At 38.6% G+C, this 16,548-nt stretch overlaps 1 protein-coding gene across 1 annotated transcript in view; it reads right to left on the reverse strand.

Moving 5' to 3' along the window:
- The window catches only part of GUCY1A2 (guanylate cyclase 1 soluble subunit alpha 2), a 135,815-nt gene that overhangs the window by 42,271 nt on the left and 76,996 nt on the right, over nt 1–16,548 (reverse strand). The gene's annotated exons all lie outside the window — the stretch shown is intronic.

Below are 16,548 nucleotides of genomic sequence, written 5' to 3' on the forward strand. Positions count from 1 at the left end.
ACCGCCACCAAACTTTAAACTTGGTTCCATCCTTCTTCAAAATCAGATTTGAGAAATCTTCCAAAAGTTCCAGGAGTTCTTGTAATTCAGATTGTTCATGGCATTTGCATTTGGTCCAGTTGTATGGAGTCATAAAATCATGGAATGGTTTTGGTTGGGACATTTCAAGACAATCTAATTTCAGTTCCCCTGCCATGGACAGAGATGCCTTCCACTACACCAGGCTGCACAAAGCCCCATCCAACCTGGGATTGAACATTTCCAGGGATGGGGCATCCACAGCTTCTCTAGGCAACCTGTTTCAGTTTCTCAACACCTTCACTGTGAAGAATTTCTTCCTTATATCAAATACAGTCACTTTTGGTTCATTACCAATGACTGTTGTCCTGTAACAACAGGCCTTAGTAAATTGTCTCTCTCCATCTTTATAAGCTCCATTTATACATCAAAGGTTACAACAAAATCTTCTCTTTTCTAGGCAGAACAACCCAACTCCAGACGGTCTTGACAGGAGAGGTGCTCCAGCCCTCTGGATGTTTTGGCCCTCCTCTGGACTTGCTCCAAGACATCCATGTCCTTTTTGTGCTGAGGACACCAGAGCTGGATGCAGCATTGCAGGTGGGGTCTCATGAGAGCAGAGCAGGAATCACTTGCCTTGACCTGCTGGCCAATTTTTTCTTTTTGATGCATCCCAGAGTATGGTTGGTTGTCTGGGCTGCAAGTACAGATCACTGGCTCACATCTAATTGTTCATCTACCAATATTCCCAAGCCCTTCTTCAGAGGGATGGTCTCAATCCATTCATCCACCAGTCTGTATTAATACTGGGGATTGCCCTCACCCAGATGCAGAAGCTTCACTTGGCCTCGCTGAACTTAACAAGGGTATATGAGGACATTAAAATAGATAATGCAACAAGAGTGATACATCACACATCAGAAGTTCAGGCTGGACCCCTGAGTGAGTCAGACGCACACAGGGAAGAAGGGAATTTCTCTTGTCTCAACTGAGGAGTAGCAATTGGACTAGAAACACAAAGCACAGCTTATAGCTTGCTCCAAAGTATCCTCTGGGTAGATCCCGAAACTGTGTGCATCAGAGAGCAACCTACTCCATAAATATTCAATAGATTAAAAGAAAAGAAAGGCACTACTCAAAGTGTCTAAAAATTGCTGCATTCAGATCTATTTGATACTCTTCAAGAGGATGATATACAGCAGTGGAACTCCAAAGGAAATCTCTACCATGTGATAAACTAGATTCTGAGGTTTTGACTTTGTAATGTGACTTTTAAGATGCATTAGTAGTAGTATATTTGATTTTTATATCCTTCCTAGATACATATGCAGGAAAAGATGTTTTGCTTTCAATCTTGTAAGCCTGGAATGCCTTATCCTGCATCTTTAAAAAAAGGTAAATATATTCTGTTTAGAATATTAAAGTGGTTTTTGCATATGATTGGCAATTTACCATTAACAAGACTTAGTATATTTTTTTCTAATTTAATTACAGTTTCTTATTGCTCCTAATAGTTATAGCTACTCACTGATTGCCTGGCCTATTAGCAACTTTTCATCACTTTTCACTGATTTACACTTACCATAGCCAGCTTCACTGGAGTTTTCATTAATTGGTAATTAACACACAGCACTATAGAAGAGAAATTGAACTTGGATTTCAAAATTAGACCAAACTCTAAACACCGCGTAATAGACTTTTTATTCTTAACTAACAAATGAAGAATCCAGGAAATACTGCAGCTACTTACACTGCTATACAAAAGCCTCCTCTAAAACCTCCTGTAACTCTCAAGTCACTGGAACTGTCCAAATGTTTTCCAGTCAGGCCTTCAACAAATCCCATATAAAAGTTAATAATTAGTTGATTGAAGTGGTTGTGTGTACTCCATAGTTCAGGAAAACTTTCTAGACAGTTATCTCAACACTGCTGAATACTAAAGAGTGATAATGCATAAAAATTGCAGCAGGAAGCAAGTACATTCTGCTTTTGAAAAGTCATCTTCTATATATCCAGCTTCTGCTAGTCCTCGCTAGATACCATACGTCTGCCTTGGATGTGAACAGCAATTTTTACAGAAGGTGAACTCTATAGTAATTTTTGTACTTATCCTTAATTCATAACCATTTGAGACAGAATATGATTTGCGGATCAATTTGGTAGCACAGAAGTCAGAATGTAATTTCTCCAATTCTAAAGTGCTCAGAGAACAGAGATTAATAACCTGATCCCTGGGCTGTTCCAACAGGTCTCTTCCAGCTACCAGTAGCTAAACTTTGTGTTGTCTTTCATTATTAAACTGAGGAACTGGAAGTTTTAGCCAAATTATGTTCCGTGGACATAAAGTCAGGGTGTTGCTTCAGTGAAAGTTTTTAAGGGAAAATGTGGTGCACTGAAGTAACATTTCTGCTTTGTATCCTTCATCCTGAATTCATGAATATGCACCAGTCATTAAGTTTCTGAACTTCTAGAAGTAGCAAAGGAACTGAAGTGTCACACTTCGTTTCACAGAGTGACATACATGGGGCAGAGATACCATTTTAAGTGAAATCTGATATGGCAGGCTAAAGATTTTTCATCTAAAATACTCAGGAGTCCTACTTCAAACCTTTTTCAAAGCACAGCTTGGAAATAAACATAAAAAATATAATTGCAGGGGTCACTTTGTGGCAATTCTAATCTGAAATTCCTACTTGTTATAGGTTGACACAGTTTGTTTTTTACTTAAAGTGGAAACAGTTCCCTGTCAGGACCTTGGAATTGTTTTGAGACAGGTACTTATCGGAGTTAATTTTTAAATACTGACATATTGTTTGACCATTAAGGAAGCTAGATGCGACTTTGAGGAATAACCATATAAAATTCTGACTGGGTCCAAGTCAGCCCTTTCATTTCTGGCTGCAGAACAGGGTAACATTAGCCGGGCCCTTCTGTTAGAACGGCCCAGGCCGGCCCGGAGAGAGATGGAGACAGAGAGTGAAGGACTAATTGGAGGAAGGATGGAGGAGTTGTCTGCTGCCTGGACTTCAATTAGTGCCATGGACATCAACTACATCTAATCTACATATAGATGTAGATTACCCCTTCAAACGATGAGAAAGATATGCATTTGGGAAGATGATTGTTTGTTTGTGGATTTTTGAGCAAAGGTGTTTGTGACGGACTGAGTAATATTGCATTAGAATCTGTGATTCTTGTAGTCTCATGAGATGTTTGAGCAGAGAGAGATGAGAAGTCTTTGTGCCAGTGGAGAAGTGAAGAGATAGCTCTGTTCTCTGAGAAAGAGAATCCTTTGCCTCTGGAGTTGTGAATCTTTAAAAAGTGACACCCCAATATGCCTGAGTTCACATGACCCACGGGCAGCCTGGGAAACTGCTAATGGGAGGAAGGGTCGGAGGGATCACAGAAGCAGGTTTTCCCCGGGCGGATGTTTCTGTGACAGTTAAAACCCACACGAGAGCTGTTTTATCAGTGGGATGGGTGCCTCTAAGAGAGACTCCATCTCCTAAAGAAGTAATGAATGACTATTTTCCAAAGAGTGGAACTGACTCAAAATCACAAGTTGTCTCTCTATGTTGCTTGTGGGAAGGTGAACAGTTTGTGGGGAAGAAAAGTTTTTAAAGTTTCATTTTTTTTCCTTTAGTGTGTGTTAATAAAACTATCTTTGTAACTTCCTAAGTTGGACCTGTTTTGCCTTTTTCCTCCCGAAGTCTCACAGAAAGAAATGAGACTAGGCACAAAAACCATCACATACTGCAATCAAAAATATTAAATACATTGAAAGAAGTAGCTGGAGGGAGAATTGGCTCTAGTTTTAGTCCTGTCTCAGCAGGTTTCCTGTGAAAGCCTAACATAGAATTTGTATTAGAACTATGACAATGGAGTACTCACTACTATTCTTTTCATATAAGAGACATAAATACGTCTGAGTGCAGTTTGTGCGTTTTTAATGGGTTAAATTATACTCACATCAATAAGACTTTTTCATTTACAATCAAAATGAAATACATACCAAAAATGGGTGTGAAAATTCAAAAGATGCTGTCTTTTTCCAGGAAGAAAACCTACCTTTAACAGCATGTCTTTTGTAGATCCTTCACCTTTCTCTGAAGGGTACTTGTGTACTATTGCCTTCATCTCAAAAACACTCACAGGGCTTCCTATGTATTTATAATCTCACTCATAAGGGTTGTAATATTTAGTACCCACTTAACCTAAAATAATTTATGTCACTGTCCCTTATAGCCTGTTCAATGGTGTTTTTTTCAAAATAAATTGGAAATAAAAAAGTGAAACTGCCCTCCTGTGTAGGGTAAAGAACTAGAGGATACTCTTGCTACACACAGATGATCAGAATACAGGATTACTTTGGAAAGCAAATATGTAAGAATTGCATATCAAATGTTTGTTCAACGTTTCTTTTCCTTGAGAAAAGGGTCATATTTGAGGAAAAATATATCATTAAATTTTTGTGTGTGTGTTTTCCACTGACATATAATCTACAGAAGTGTGTCATACACAAAAAGTTTAGATAGAATAACCAGTCTTAGATATTCTTCAGCCATGTCTTGATTTCTTACCCTTCTTTTTATAGAGTAACAGATGTTTCTTCCAACTGAACTGAGTTTCCATATGCATCAAATCCTGCTTGTGGTCCCCCCCCTTTCTGCTATTTTAATCACCAGAAATATTTATTTCTGCTTAAGTATGTGTTCATAATCACTGTAATTTTAAGTTGGCAAGGAAACTTGGAATATTAAACAGTTTCTCTATGCTCCACACCCTGTTTGCAGACACAGTGTACAAAGTGTATATGCTATATTTAACTGAAGAGAAGATCATTACTAAATTGTTTCTTATCACATATGAGTAATCTGCCAATAGCCTGAAACTATCCTATTGCTGGGAGATACTCTATAAAACTTTGTTTTATAAAACTGAAATAATAAAAAACAGCAGTTGCAATTCTATCAGTTCCCTCCTAAAGAGCTTGAAAATGAAGAAAACAGAAATAATGAGCAGGGAAAGGGGTAATGGTTTAGCTAATTGCAGTTTAATGCTCTTCTGTTCATCACTTAACTATTCTCTCTGAGAAAACAAACTTTTTTGTGGGTCATTTGTTTGTGGGTCCCTTGTTTGTGGGTCATTTTTTTTACCTGCACTGAAGAGCATTATTCTCCATCTTAACCTGCCTCTCCTTTTGCCTGTTGCCTATGCATGTTCACCTCCTCCCACCAAAATACAGACACAGCGTTCTCAGGGCATAAAATGTTGTACTGAGCAGTTAACACTTCTCAAAATACAGCATGTAAAAAAATCTAGAATTTTAAAATACTCTGTCTTTTATAGCAAAATCTGTGGGGTGTTTTTCTTGATAATAACATTATTTGCACCTGCATCAGCCTACAGCTGCTACCAAACTGGGGAGACGGGTCAATTGTCCATTTCCTCCTGGGCTGGGCTGCCATCCTCAGTGAAATGTACAGGCAGGATGAACTGGAAGCTTATGAAATTCAGTAATGAAATGTGCAAAGTTTTGTCCCTAGGAAAGAATTTCTCTGGAACTGATACAGCCAACTTCCTGAAGAGCAGAGCTTTGAGAGAGACCCTGGGGGTCTCGCTAGGCAGTAAATGTCAGATGGGCCAGCAATGAGTCCTGGGAACAAAGACAGGCAATGACAGTCTGGATGTATGAACAGAGACAGGGAAGTGGCAGTCAGCCCCTACTCAGCACTTGTTAGACCCAGATCCCACATCCACTTTGGGGGTCCTTAGTGCAAGACAGAGATTGATAAACTGGATCCAACTTACTAGGGGCAAGAAAGATTGTGAGGGCTGGAGCACCAAGGAAAAAGGGCTGAGAGAGCTCAGCTTGTCCAGACTGGAGCAGAGATGGTTTTATGGCACTTGAGGGGATAGAAGTGGGTTCTCCACAGCAGTGGAGAGTGATAGAGCAAGAGACAAAAATGACATCAGCATCCTTACAGACTAGGAAACAGGGAAACCTGTGAAACTTACTGACAACAAGGTCTTACTTAGATAAAAAAAAAGCTTGTTAAAGCAATCTAATATCTGCAGACAGTGAAGATTTTCATAGATGCTTCAGCAAATATGGGGATAAGGAACATAATCTTTTTGTTTTAGGGGTAAATCTCAAAGTGAAAATGCTACAAAGAAGCTTGCTCTATGTGCCTGACATTTCATAAGTAGTTCACAAGGCATCTTGTACTTCTTCAAGCAGCCACATCCAGTACTATTAAGCACAGACCATTATAATGCACTATTTTGGCAGATTCTAAGGTAATCCAAGCTTTAACTATCTGGTATACCCTGTCCTCAAATACAGATATTAATTATGTTACTAACTGTTTGAATGGGATTGAGCAATGATGAGGTGTTTTGACAACAATCATCACATTCCTTTGTATAATTTCTAGAAAGTCAAGCTTTGAATTAATCACCAAAGTGTTCTAAGGGATCCTGTTGAGAGACAACAGAATACCCATGCTCAGTGGTGATGGGAGTTACTCCAGTGGCACTATAACAAAAATCAAAGAAAGTATGAAGAGATAAGTCGGGTGGATGCTGAGTATATGAGAGAAATTAAAATGCAGTAAAACTTCCTTTTGCCCAGTTAAAACACACTCTGTGTTATTAACATAACATGGCATCCAACTATAACATTATTAAATAACTATAAAACACATGAAAAGTAGATGACACTAGCAGGGAAGAAGCAATATTTCAGCTGCAGCTGCATCTTACAGACTGCAAGCTGCTAAGATGTAGCAGCTGTAATCTACACGGGTGAGATTCAGTTCACCTAACCAGAAGTATGTCTAATATAGCCATTTGAAAACGAGTTATTCACTCTCAGTTCTCTCCACCATCAATGAACTGAATGGGAACTCTTGCATCTGACCTTAGAAAAAAAAAACAAATCTCACACTTAAAAAATTCACACTTACCCTCTAAAATCAAACTTTCCTCTGTTGACTGTGAGGATAAGTCTAAATTATTAACTCTATGCTAAAAGTGTCATATTTTCACCTGTATCTCAGAACTGTAGAAAAGAAAGAATTAACAAAATGATGTGAAGAGGCAGAAGGGCAGATTGAACCTGGAAGGTCACAGAGGCAGGTCAATTTTAAAAGAAGGACATGTCATGTTCTGCAAGATCAAATACTCCTTTAGGAAATCTGATCTTGTCAGATGAACCAGTGAAAAAACTTTCTACACTCCATAGATCAGTTTCCTTTCCAGTCTTTGAGATTAATCCAGAACAGCATTTATTGGAGGTATGAACCTTAAGTGATTCTTACGATGACTTTAACAACAAAATCAATGCCTTCTAGCATATTAACTTTGATTTGAAGACCTGGATTTTGTTTCTTAAGGAGCAAAGTCAGAGTAAGTTCTAGATGTACTCCTCAGCCTAGACTTACCAGAGCACAACTTGGCTTCCTGCACACCCAGGCTGAATCTCCATGTAGCACATAAATATTAAACGAGATGGCTTTATAAGTTTCATCCCAGCATGAGGCCAAAATTCAGTATGTGAATGGACATGGCACTGGAAATTATCAGGAACTACAGCAAAGATTCTTTCACAAAATATTCATTATCCTGCTTATCCAGATTTCATTCCAGCTGCAAGACTGAATAAGGCAGTACCTCAAAACTATGTACTTTCTTTTATGGAAACTGAAATGTCTTCCCTCCAAAGGAATACAGAGAAATTTAGCCTTAAGAGGAAATTCTTGCATGTATAACTGTAAAGGAAACCTTTGAAGTTATTAGTATCTCCCAAAGGGCTTTTCTTTCATCTGTTTTCTGCCCTAAGTTGTACAGCAGGAGAATAAGGAAAAGGCTGTGGTATATGGCAACATATCATTTGGGCTTTGTTACTCCTGTCCATGACTTCTGGTCCAGCAGCAAACAGGACAGTTTTTAACTGGTATGGGTTAAAGACTGAAGAAAATGGAGATTCTCTCCATTTTAGTTTTAAGTCAGCAACCTCAGCACTCATCACAGGAACAATTTATTTGATATACATATCCTGCCTCAAGATGTCATTGACATCTCCCATAATTCCTTCTACCCAAATTGTTCTGAGTACCTCTGCAGATCAGTAATAATCTTAACGTTCCCATTCATGATGGAACTCACATCATCAAGCGTCCGTCATACAAAAAAGAAGCTTCAATTCAATCTAGTCATCTATACTCTTTCTATAGTAAAAATGAATTTTCAAGGCATGACGTATTTCATCCTGAATTCTGTAAACCTCTTTTTATCCCATTTAGTACAGCAGGATGCAAATGTGTGTATCTTTGCTTAATTGCCTGCATCCATGCCCAGACTGTCATTTGATATGCAAGACCCCTCCCATGTTGTCATCAGCATGCTTTTCTGGGCATTGCCTGAAAAACAGGTTTGTGTGGGCCACAGGTTTCGTTTGTGAAACTCCCAGAAGACTCTAGGGGAGCTCTGTGCCTTTGAAAGTGCACCACAGTAGGCATGTTCCTGCTCCCACAAAGCACCTCAAGCCAGGAAAAGGACTGCATGAGTGGGCTGACTGCTAGTGCTAAGATACCATTTGTCAGCACAGCAGCAAAACCCTGTTTAGCTCAAAGAGCCCTGGATCATGCCATGCACATTTTGGCATGCAGGTCACGGGATGTTATTAATCACTAAGGGGAGGGAGAGCAGATTTGAGGTATTTTGGGCACCTTATGGCACAAAGATTTGAATAAGTCATTTAATCTAAAATACAGTTTCTAAGGAAAGAAAAAACAAATAAACATGCCGGAGGGAAACCAGAGACAGTTATTTCCCTGAGACATTAATAAGTGTGTGTGCTCTTTCTCTGGAGATGGTGTAAGTGCAGTTCAGAAAAGCCTCCTCGGAGCTTGGCCTAGGGATTCTTGATCCTGAGATAGGTCTAGATCCACATTTCTAGCTACACTACAGAATGAATACTGTCCTTTTTCAAATTAAACAAAACCTGTTTGGTTTTTTGCTGTTGTGTGAATACAAATTAAGGCCTAATTCTGTTTACATTTTGAAGTTTTCTCTAAATTTTTTCTACTGCAAAGATTTGTCAGCAAAGCTTTGAAACAGCTGAATTTTGCAACACTGTTGAACCTTAACAATATTAGTCAGCAGCAAAGCACTATTTATAGACTTCCAAATCTCTGGTATATTATAAAAAATTTCCTGCTTTGGAAAGGATTATAAGGTTATCAAGATAGGATCTGAGAATGCACTTGTTTTCAAAGAATGTCCTTCAGTTTCTACTTAAGTGTTTCACTCTCTTAGCTTCTGTCTCTAATGTTTTCAAAATCAACTCCTATGCAGTGAAATCTTGTGCCCAAGTTTCAAGGTAACTTTGCAACACTTCTAGGACATGACATTCTGCTTTTGGAAATACTTCAGGAAAAGTCCTCCCATGTGAGAAGGGATGGATTACAGGCATCCACCTATGAAGTTCAGAACTCTGATCTTCTTGTAAAGCTCATTTTTTAAAAGAAGTTACTTCCTATAAAACCAAGCTCCTTTCCCAGAAGCCCAATTAAGAAGCAATTGCTCTTACCAGGCCTGAGGGCATCTTATTTTTAGTGAATTTAATGATGTTACACACTGGCAAGTTCAGGAGCATTTTGCTGGAAAAGCTATATTTGAATTCTTTCTAAAGCACCTACTTAGCAGTCTTAAGCACAGATCTTTCAGTACACAATATATGGAGGAACTCTTTCATCTCCACTGTAATTCAGAGTGCTACTTCTTTTACAGAAGAAAAAAGACAAATAGTACTTGCCATGTAGAATTACTACCTAGTATCTTAAAAGAGGGGTTTTTTCAGTAGTTAAGAGTCATGCCAGAGGACTTGCAGTCTACATGACATCAGCATCAGGTTTGCACACAACAGCCATGGTATAAAAAAATGTATCGTGTATAAATGATTTCTCTCCTCCGTAGGAAAATATGAAATTGCAAAAATCAGACAAATTATCTCTGATGAATTGAAGACTTCCTGGCTGGCATTCTGCCTTATTGCAATGTCAAAGTGCAGAACTGTTTGACAAAATAAGAAAATATTAAAATAATCATGTATGACCTAAGACACACATTTCAGTTTAATGTGACTGTCCTCCTCCCGATGTAAGTGTGGTCTTAGTTTGCTAGAGATATGCCCAGTATTTAAACTCCTGTTAAACCAGAACAACTTCCTCAAGGCTATACAAGCATTAATTTACATGTCCTGAAATTCACATGTTATCTAGTTTCAAATTACTTACTTAAGTATCCTCCATGTTCACTTAAATAACTTCATGAATTAAGGTACAGTTATGAATGCTATTTGCAGGAATGAAAATGTTGCATCTTGGTACATGAAAGTCCAGCCAGACTGCTTAAAAATGAAAAGAGCAAAGCAGATGGAAAGTGAAATTAGTTTCCTCCAGACCCTCCAAGGTACTACAATTTAGAAGCTGGAAAAATTGGACAGAATAAAACAAAGGACATAGCATCAGGGAGACACGTGTGCTGCAAGAGAGAATGCCCTTAGTCATAGTTCCTGTCTGGCCACAGTATGTGGGCTTGCTCCTCAATTTGCAGCAGGGAGGACACCCTTCTTGGTCCTATTCGAGTTAAAGGCCAGCTTATAGCTGGGCTTCATGTACAAACTGAGGACTTGGAAAGTGGTCCCAGGACCTGTAAGCTGGACATAGATGCCAAGGCTCCCAGGCAACTTGAGAGAAATGGACCAGGGCAGCTACAAACAAAGGTGAGCATTCCAGATGAGAGAAAAGTGAAAGGAGAGAGACAAAAAAAAAATCTATATATAGAATTATATATACAAGTATGGTATTCCTGAAGAAGTAGACAAGTAGTTATATACAGAAACAGAAGTCCTAGGCTCTTTAGAGGATTCTTGGGTGATGTATTGCAGGAGAACATGCACAGATGTTTTAGTGCTTTGTGCAGGGCTGCATGTTTATAAAGCAAAGAATAACTCTTCTGGAGCCTGAGTGTCTGTTTCCCTCATTTGCAGATCTCCCTGAAGACAGCAAGTGTAAATTGCCCACAAGGCTGGAGAAAAATATATGCTTAAACTAATGGCAATTCTTAAAAGTTCTTGGGTGTGCTGCACCAGATCTGCAGGAAAAATCCATGGAACATTTTGTGTTTCTTTTTTTTTTTCGTGGGCTTTTTGGGGGGTTTTTTTTGGTTTTTTTTTGTTTGGTTGGTTGGTTGTTTTTTTTTTCCTTAACTTGACCCAAGAGTACCTCTGAGTTCCCCAAAGAGATAGCTGCCCTGGCTTTGCTCTAACTTCGTACTGGAGTGAGACATGCCAGTGTGCCAGCAAGTCCAAGTATGGGCAAAGACTCCAAGGAGGAGAAAGTGTCATAGGCGGCTCAAGGACAGGAGGAAGAAGGTTCAGGAGTCCTCTGTGGTGGGACCCAAACACAGCAGTGTGCTGAAGGCAGCTCTACCAGGCTGGGTGGCACGGTGGAGAGACCAAGCTTCTGGGAAATGGAAATATTTTTCTATTGCTCATTTTCATCTGTTACACATTCAAAACCCACTGACTGTAAGCTATCAGGAAGAAGCAACACCTAGTGCACTGGTAATCCTCAGAAGTGCACCATTCCATTTTTAAAAAAAGGTATCTTGTAATATTTTATGTGTATTATTTTATGTATTTTATGCAATATGTGTATTGTATTGTTCATTTAAGAGTATCACTATCGTTTTACATATCTTAATTGCATTTCCTGAATTTTGGAAATGCCTAAGCTGAAGTTTAGAATTTCAAAACTTCTCAAAATGGCCATGTATTTGCACAGAACTTAAAAAGTTACAACTGGATGGAAAGATGGCAAAATAGTGGCCATAGATTTTACATGAAAACTTGGAGACTATGTTTTTTTAACTTACAAAACATAAAGCATAGAAAACTTCAGAATAGTCTGAAGCTCATGACCCTGCTTATTGAAATATTCTTTAGTCATTTTAGTACTGATAATAAGGTTGAGAACATGCATTTGGGTACGGGATGTATTAGTTCTCAAGAGAGGAGTGTCATGGCACTGAGAATGTACTGGTATTTTCTGTAAAATGAACACAGATTTCTGCAGCTAAAACTATCAGTACAGAAATGTAATGTGATATTCATAGAAAATGGGAGCTTAAAATTACATTCCTAAAAGCATTATATCACAACCTAAATATAAACAACATTTTTCAAAACTGGTGAGTATCAGTCTTAAATGATTGCAGGATAGTCCAGATTTCCCATCATTTTTTAGTCTTGGGTCCTTACAACGAGCAAACATTAAGCCTGTATACAGTGTTAGGCATATAAAATCAGAAAACAAAGATCTAACATACTAAGTGTATCATGTTGCCAGGAATAAAAGCCCAAGGAAGATGTGTGTGGTACCACTCAGATAGAGTGCCAGTTTAGCTAAATAATGAAACCAAAAAGAAAGCAGGAATTCACACAACAAAGTTGTGGATTTTGACTGCTAAATGAATGTGTGTAATTATATTTTCTTATATAAAAAATAAACTTTCTCAATAAACTTTCGATTAAAACATTTATGATAAAGATGTATAGCAAAGAAATTCTGGCAGCTGACCACAGTTCATTTTCAGAAAACATTTACGACCCTCTGCTCAGACAAGGAAAGTGGGACTTAGCAATTCACAGAAAGTGAAGGATAGTGTCAGGGAAAATCTGCGGTGTCTTCAAGGATGAATTATGCCCTGTTTAGAGAAATGACAAAGAAACTAACACCTACAGGATCAGGCCTGGTTCTGCTCTGTTTGGCTTGACATCACCCAGCCAACATATAAAACCACGCACTCAAAAGCAAAATAAATGCTGCCTTTACACAGCAGTTAAAGGGTGCAAGGGGGAAATGTTTCAGAAAGGAAACGGGGAAAGAGCTGAGAAAGCAGGCCTGCAAAGGCAGAAAGATTCAACAGGAAACAAATATTTGAAATGATCCAATGTCAAATAAGTATTACATGAAGGAGAAACAGAAGCTGTGGGAATCTTGAGCAGGGAAGATCTCAGACTGCAGAGTTAAGTTTTAAATGCCAGAAGACATGGCTGCAGCATATCTAAATAGTTTATTTGATAAAGAGATGGCTTAACTGAAGTATCATTTCCCAGTACTTGGCTAATAAACAACAGAAACTCAGATGCAGAGAAAAACAGATCAAAACAGTCAGGCCAACAAGTATATATTTTACCCAAAGCCACAGCTTTCAAAATTTTCTGAGATATCTCTCCCATGACTTCTGCTCCTGGAGTCCATGCTTCTACTTGCATGTCCACAAACACCAAACACTTGCCAAGCATCTGCAGCTACACTGATCTGAAATGCACTCCCTGCTTGACTCTTTGTCCCATTTCTCAACTCCAAGCCAGATATAATTAGCTCTGATAGTCAGCAGCACCAGTTTCCAAATGCATCATCAAGTCTCAGTTCTTTCACCTCCTTGTTCTTCTGTGATTACCACGAACATGTCCCTCCTGATCTTTTCACCAAGGCTGTATGTCACCAGATTCTTTCCCAGGTTTCACTCTCTGAAACACAGATCCTTCTAGAACTGTCACCCAGGCTCATAACACCGTGCATCTCAATTACAGCAATGTTCTCCCTCAACCCGGACAAATATAATCTGTCATCATTGCCATCCATTCCAAATGCTGCAGTGAAATTCATTTTCTGAGCCCATCATCTGTCTGTGTCATTCTTACCTGTGCCTCCATCCACTGGATAAGCTTTCCCTACCTCATCAGTTGTTATACTACTTTGATTTCCAAGAAATTTCAAAGTCTAACTCATCACCCTTCAGCTCTCAAGCATTTTCAGTCTTTATCCAAGAGCTCATTTTGCCTGCCCTCTATGTCTGACTAGTTAAATGTGAGGATCTTTGTTCTTTCTGTGCCATGTTTCTCTATAAACATCCCCGGACAAATTGCATGAGACAAATGAAAATATCAGGTTCACTGCCGGATTAGAAGCAGTGAGGTTCTGAATACAAAATTTTGTAACAGTAAAGCTGGGTAAATAATTCACACCATGGATTTATTTATTGCATTTTACTCAATTTTCTGTTTACAATATTGTTAACTTGGTATTCAGATGCACCCAACAAATAATCTTTGCAAATTATTCTTGCCATGCTGCTTAAAAATAAGCAAATTTAAAGCCTGATGTATTTAGGTTACATGATAAATTTCTGTAGCCTAGTTACATGAGTATATCTTTGAGGCGGGCTGGGTACAAATAATGGTGATTAAGCATCTAAAATTCACTACCTGACAATAACTTCAAAAATCATAATTGTTGTGGTGGTGACCATTCCTAGCAAAAAAATTTATTCCAGAATGTTATGTGAAACAAATGAAAAATATACAAACACACAAGCTATTTTCATTTTAAAATGCAAATGTTTTCTTTCAAAAGGATTGCTATTTTATTTTAAGCCTGATTCTCTAGTGAAACAAAAAAAGGGTTCATGCTTGAGTTTTTTCACTCTGTAGTGCTAAAGTGAGTAATTTTTACTTAATCCCTCAGAAATTTTTTTAGACTTCTGGTTAAAAAAAACCTAAAAAACATTTGGAGGGGAGAAAAAAGGTACATACAGCTCCAAAACAGCCAAATTGTGCGCTGCCTTGCTCACGAGTGAGCAGTGGTGGGATGGTGGGAATCAAGGGACACGTAGGCAGGGTCCAGGGACGGGAGGAGTAGTAGGGAGATAAGGAAAATTCAGGATGAAAGGATCTGAGAGGGAAATATCTATATTATGGCAACAGCAGCAGAGAAAGGGTGTTAGAGCTGTAAGCCATTCTTCCGTAGAAAAACAGGTTTTATTCATACCTTTGCTCACAGAACTACATGGGAGTCTCAACATGGAAGTGCTTTCCTTTTTAAAAAAGCAAAAATCTCATCTTGCCTATCTCAACAGCTATGGCCTTATTTCACAGGACAGTCTTTTCATAAAGTAACGTCTTTCTAGCCACAGTAGCCCAAAAGGCAGAAAGCTATGGTCTAAATGATATAATATTCACGATCTAAGCAGAAATCTTCCTTCTTAGTATTCTCACAGGACTCAACCAACCTTCTTTACAGTTAGATCATAGAGTTTTGCATACTTTATATCCTATTCCCATGCAACCACAATTTTCAACAAAAGATATTCTGAATGCTTCCAAACAGCTGAAATTAATCACCTGGGAGCACAGTGAGTACACCCATGTAAACACACGGCACGTGAAGCAAGGTCACTAGGTATCCCTCCTGACTCTAGGTTAGAAGTTCATCAAGTCCTGTTCTTGAAGCTGGGTCATAAACCAGTGCAGCAACATTAGGCTAACACAAACTGAGATCACACTCACCATCTTCTCCGACAGTATCATCGTAACAATTTTCAAATGAGGCTGGTACCTTCCACTGCATTCATGTCCCAAGATGGCCTTTGGCTTCTGAGCATTAGTAAAACAAACCCCTAAACCAGGAGCCCAAAACTTCTTTACAGTGTGCTTGTTTACTTCGGCAAACTGTCCTACCAACCTTTAGCTATACCATTTTCAGTTCCATCTGTGGTATATGCTGTAACTTTTCAGCCATGATTATTATTTAGGTGGGTAGGATTTATTTTTCAATTCCTTTTAAAGTGCATTAAAGGCTGGAAATGAAAGGAGCAGGACATTTGTGAGACCTTTTCCTCTACAGTCTATCAACAAATACTATATGAAATAGTTTGAAAACTGTTAGTTTGCAAACCTCAGGCATATAATAAAGTCAATATATAATTTTACAACCACATCTCTTTTCTCTTGTGCATTAACATATAAAAAGAAACTCACTCTAGTTCTTCTATCACAAAATTAAAGGCATTCCATATACAAAACAGTCTGTAGGTTTCACAGGATAATTACACTGCTGATTACTTCAGTGCATTTATTAAGTTCTACCTCCCCTGTTTTTTCTCTCAAATACATACTGGACACCAAATCCATTTGAGAGAAGTGAAGATGAGTTCTCTAATGGCACCAACATGTGTGACATTTCCTTTGGAGCATGGCGCACCAGCACCATGTCCCATTCATTACATTTACCGTGCACAGACATCTGCTGTCCTCTTCCTGTTTTTCAGTGGAAGTTGAAGTTTCTTGTAATAACTTTTTTAAGTGAATGCTCTGCTCCTTACGGAAAATTTTAGTTCTTTCAGGGAAAGATAAATGCCTAAACCCTAAACTATTCAAGTTGAAAGTGAGTGCTTTCCAAGAGCTGCAGCTTGGGTTAGGATTCATCACTGTGCACTTCTTCATCATTAGGATGTGTCATCTAAAGGAAACCAGGCTATCTTACAGGAGCTGTATATTTCTGTAAGAAAATGGGAATATGAGGCCTTCATTCCCATGCGAGTACCATGATGACAGTTGCATATTGAAACATTTGCGTTTCAAAGGACATATTTCAGATCTGGGGGGTTTTTGCACAT

The sequence above is a fragment of the Prinia subflava genome, chromosome 3 (genome assembly GCF_021018805.1).
Source record: "Prinia subflava isolate CZ2003 ecotype Zambia chromosome 3, Cam_Psub_1.2, whole genome shotgun sequence".
NCBI lineage: Eukaryota > Metazoa > Chordata > Aves > Passeriformes > Cisticolidae > Prinia > Prinia subflava.